The sequence below is a fragment of the Morone saxatilis genome, unplaced genomic scaffold (assembly GCF_004916995.1).
Source record: "Morone saxatilis isolate NCDOM2014 unplaced genomic scaffold, NCSU_SB_2.0 Contig23, whole genome shotgun sequence".
Taxonomy (NCBI): Eukaryota; Metazoa; Chordata; class Actinopteri; family Moronidae; genus Morone; species Morone saxatilis.
Genome location: NW_023339796.1, coordinates 9287620 through 9292534, shown reverse-complemented (window position 1 = coordinate 9292534; position 4915 = coordinate 9287620). Strand labels below are relative to the sequence as shown.

General features: G+C 37.2%; 1 protein-coding gene across 1 annotated transcript in view; it reads right to left on the bottom strand.

Annotated features, from left to right (window-relative positions):
• usp14 (ubiquitin specific peptidase 14 (tRNA-guanine transglycosylase)) overlaps positions 1-4915 on the bottom strand; it is a gene marked incomplete in the record, with an annotated part of 44553 nt that overhangs the window by 22078 nt on the left and 17560 nt on the right.

Genomic DNA, 4915 nt, shown 5'->3' with positions numbered 1-4915 from the left:
TGTGTGTGTGTGTGTTTAAAAATAGGAGCCATGTGTTAGAGTGATGGGTGAACTTCCCCAGCTTACTCAGGGGAATTCAATTAAAATGAGCATTTTTTCCCCTACTTCCCTCACCTGCAGTCCAAGGACTCAGGTGTGTGTGTGTGTGTGTGTGTGTGGTAGGTATGTGTGGTGTAAAGTGTGTGTGTGTTTGGAGTGTGGTGTGTGTGGTCGTGTTTTGTGTTGGTGGTGTGTTTGCTGTTGGTGGTCTGTGTGGTTGTGTATGGTTGTTGTGTGTGTGTGTGTGGTGTTTGGTGTGTTGTCGTTTTAGGTGTTGTCTGGTTGAGAGTTTTATGAGTTTGTTCTTGTGTGTTTTTGTTGATGTGTTTGTTGTGGTTTTGGTTATTTTGGGTTGTGGTTTGTTTTGTGGGGTGTTGTGATCTTTGTTGTTTGTTGAATTTGTGATATGTGGGTTGATTTTTTTGGTGTGTTGTTTTGGGAGTGATGTTGTTTGTTTTTTCTGTTTAGTTGAGTGTTGTGTTGTGTTTGTGTGGACTGGGTATTTTGTGTTCGTTTCTTGGATTGTTTTGGGTTTGTTGTGGTTTTTTTTGTGATTGTATTGTGTGCTGTGTTTTGTTGTGAGTGGGGAGTGTTTGTGGTGTTTTTGGTTTGGTGTGTGCTGGAGATGTTGTTGTAGAGGTCTGGAGTTTTGGGTGCGTTTTTTTTTTTTGGTGTGGGGGTGGTGATTTTATGTTGGTTAGGTGTGTGAGTTTTTAGATTGGGGGGTGGTGGTTGTTGTTATTTGTTTTTGGGAGTTTGGGGTGGTGGGGTTTTTTGGGTGTTTTTGTTGTTTTGTGTGTCATATTTTTGGTGTTTTTTTTATTATTCTTGTGAAGTGTATTTTTTTTTGGTTGAGTTGGTTTTTTTTTTTTGTGTTTCTTTGGTGGGCGTTGTTATTGTTGTGTGGGGGTGGTTGGCTGAGAGTTTTTGCATGTGTGTATGTGTTTGTATTTGTGTTTGTTGTTTGGGTGTGTGGTGAGGTGTGTGTGTTTCTGTTGTTGTTGTGGTTTGTTGTATTGTGTTTTTTGATATTTTTGTTTTGTCTCTTTGTTTAGTATTTTGGTATTTTATGTGTAGTCTTAATGTGGTTTGTCTGTGTTTTCTTGTGTCGTGAGGAGTGTTGTTATTTTTGTTTTTGTTTGGTTTTTGTTTTTTTATGTTTATTTGTTTGTTATGGTTGATGTTGTATGTTTTGTACTTTTATTGATGTATTTTATTTTTTTGTTGGTTGGTTTTGTTTGGTGTTGTTTCGGTTTTTTATTTTGGTTGTTTTAGTGTGAGTATGAGATGATAGTTTGGAATGTGGATGTGGGTGATCTTTTTTATGTGGTTTTGTGTTTACTGGATAGGTTTGTTTTGTTTTGTGGTTTTTTCTTTTTGTGTTTTTTTTTGTAGTTTTGTGGTGTTGTTGTTTTGTTTCTGATGATGGTTGTTGTGTTTGTGTTTATTCTTTTGTTTGTGTGGTGTGTTTGTGCTGTTGGTTGGTTGGTTGTGTGTTTTTTATTTTAAATGTGTGTGTAGTTGTGTTTTCGTTCGTTTTTTGTTGTTTGTGTATTTTTGTGATTTGTTTTGGGGTGTGTTTTTATATGTGTTGGGTGTGTGGATTTTTTTTATGTGTTTTTTGTGGATGTTGTTTGTGTTGTTGTATGTTGTGAGATGTTTGTGTGTGGTGTGTGTGTGGTGTGTGTGTTTGTAGTGTGTGGGTGATGTTTGGTTTAGTTTAGTCTTGTGGTTGTTTTTTTGTTTTGTTATGTTTTTGTTGATGTTTTTTTTTGTGTTTTTTATATTTTTATTGTGTTTTGTTTTTGTGTTTTTTTATTTTTTTTTATGTTATTTTTTTTTTTTTTTTTTCTTTTTTGTTTTTTTTTTTTTTTTTTTTTTTTTTTATTTTTTTTTCTTGATCCGAAATAAGGACTGAATATGGTTCTCTCAGCGCAAACAACTTAGATTTCCTGGATATGAAATGCATTATTGATTGTAAGAAAACCATCAGTGCATCACATAATGCTGCATTTACATCAAAACAACCCTTTAAATTTCATTCATCCATCCATCCATCCAACCGGTCAATTGAACTAGCTGCCGTGACTGTAGACATTCCTGTACATTTTCTGTGCAGGCTAAATTAAGTGCTCCTAATCCTGTTTTAAAAAATGTCTGAAATTAGGAAATGTCACCTTCTTATTTTGAAAATAAGCTTTTAGGAAAGCCTAGAAATTGAATGAAATGACTAGAAAGGAACAATAGTGGGATCCAAATAAAGGCACATTCAGCCTACTTCGCAGCATACATAATCCTACCTGTTTCATTGGCTGTACTATGATCCTTTAACAGAGTGTGGTGTACTATCATAGTGGGACAGCTGTGCAGCATGTCGCTGAAGCATACTAGCACAGTGACACCATGCTCATTCGACTGTCAGCGTGTTCATTATAATACAAGAGAGACAGGGACACATTCTGCTCTGGTAAAATCCAACCAAGATGTCTAGTATAGTAGAGAGTGTAGTGTGTGTGTGTGTGTGTGTGTGTGTGTGTGTTTTGTAATTCTCAAAGTAAAACATGCTGTGCTTTGCTAACCCTAACCCTAACCCTAACCCTGTTTTTAATGACAAATGGTGGATAACGTCAATTACAATGTGACATTTTTTACTTCAGTCAGTTAGTTGAAGTGAAGGCAATCTCTGTCTGTCTCTGTCTCTGTGAATGATAAAGCTACTATTAAGCGTTTGTCTGTTGATGTACTGATTTCAAAGAAATCCATAATCTGATGATAATTGCCTGTTTATAACCTAGAGTGTATGTACATATGGGCCAAATTCTGTACACACCTTTCTTTTTACATCCCTGTTGAGATCTGATAAAGGTCTATGTCAGGACCAATATGTTACTCCATCAGTTAAGAGTTTTAGTGTTCAGAAAGTGTGCTGGGAGTCTGCCATTTTATCTTGTGTGCATTGTTTTTTAAAGTATTGCACTTGTACACCTAACTAAGTTTGTAATAAATTAAAATGGCAGCGAGGTGAATTGATAAACAGATGAGGGATTTGGGGGATTGTTTACTTGGGTTTCGTTAATCATGAAACACCAATTAAGTTCTGATTTGCATATTCAGCAGTATCATTGAGATGAATGCTTACTGAGCTGGCTAGAGCCAACATGATTTAAACAAAAGTGCAAACAATTACAAGTGTAAGTGTATATGTTCTTCTATCAGAATATAATTGTTTTGTTTTTCTCTTTTTATGAAAGCCCATGCACAATGGCTCAAAAGTTTTACCATCATTTAATACCTGGTGCTTTATGTATCCATCCTTGTTAAAAATACAATATAGAAATGTGACAATACCAAAAAACAACAACAAAAGTTGCAATTTGGAAGTTGATGTTAGGTTACCACAACAATTTATCAGGCTGCAAAAATGTGTAATTGGACACTGTGTCTCATGTGCAACTGGGTCCTAACTAGTGTATGGACATGTATTCTTCCTTCCAAGCTAGTGATGTATGTGAGTTTCCCATGTTATCACAGTGTGACCATTGCCTTTTAAATCTGTTTTAAAACAGTTCACACAGAAAAAATCTGGTATCTGAAACACACTGACATTTTCCTTTTGGGCCTGTAGAATTTAAAAGGCCTGCTGTTTTGTTTTCATCAGCTGTTTATCTGTGCACAGTAAGCAAATTATCTAATGCATTTGTCTGTTAGATGCCGAAGCAATTTTGCTTTACTTCCTACTCAGCAAACAAAAGCACACTCCGCTGCGGTGATATAATCTTTATTTTTACGAAGATTCTATCAAAAGTGATTTAACTCTTAACTTGTGTCGCTATAAACAACTTCCATATTTATGCTGCTGATGCATTATATTGTTAATTTGGAAACAGAAGCTTACAGCAACCAGTGGGACTCCACTTTGCAGCTCTCACACTTGAGCCTCCAATGGCATTACTAACTCTGTAATCTAATCACTGGCCAGTGTAGTAATGCGGTCCACAGCACAAGCCCCAGGAAACTCCTGGGCATACAAGCAATTAATTAACTTAATTGCATGGTTAACTTAATTGATTACCTTGTTATTTTTCTAGCCTTGATATGGCTCCATTGCACAGTGAGATAATGTAGACATAATGTGAGTATTAGCCCACTGGCACCATTGGCTCCAGGTATCTCTCTGTGCTCTTGACTCAGTGAAATACCAAGGTGTCCTAGTTGTGAAGTCAGTGAGTAAATGATGTCGAATTATCATCCCATTATCATAAACTTAATTAGTTTTATTTATTAGCCATTAGCTGAATACATCCATTCCAAGACAAAAATGATAAGCAGGGCATATGAGTGTACGGACATGAGTGCTGCTGACTGGTGCCAGCATGGCCGAGTCGGGCTAATGTAACAAAGATAACGGCAGTGAAAGAACACAGCATGAGAATGAACTATGTTTCAGATCAGCCAATAATGGTCTCTTTTTGTAGGGAATTTATAATGATTGCTCCGATATAACTTATCTAACGCTCAAGTGTTACGAAAAAGAGTCGCAACCTCAGACAGAGAAAAAAAGAGAAAGCAGTGTGCATGCATCCCTCAGTGTGAAGGTTGGTAAAGCCAGAGGCATTTATCAGTGGAATGAGTTGGCCTCAGATTTGGCCTCAGACAACTGTCATATCAACACAGCTTTAGGGTAGGGCAGCCAGCTTCTCTCTTTTCCTCTCCACTCCTCATCCCCAACTCCCTGCTCCAGTTCTCCATTATCTCGTTGCCTCTTCTCTCTGTCTTCCCTGTCTGACTTGTCCTAATCTCCCCTTCTCCCCTTCTGCTCACTCATCTCCATTCCTTTCTCTGTCTCACACTGTTCCTCCCTCCCTCTCTCCCTCTC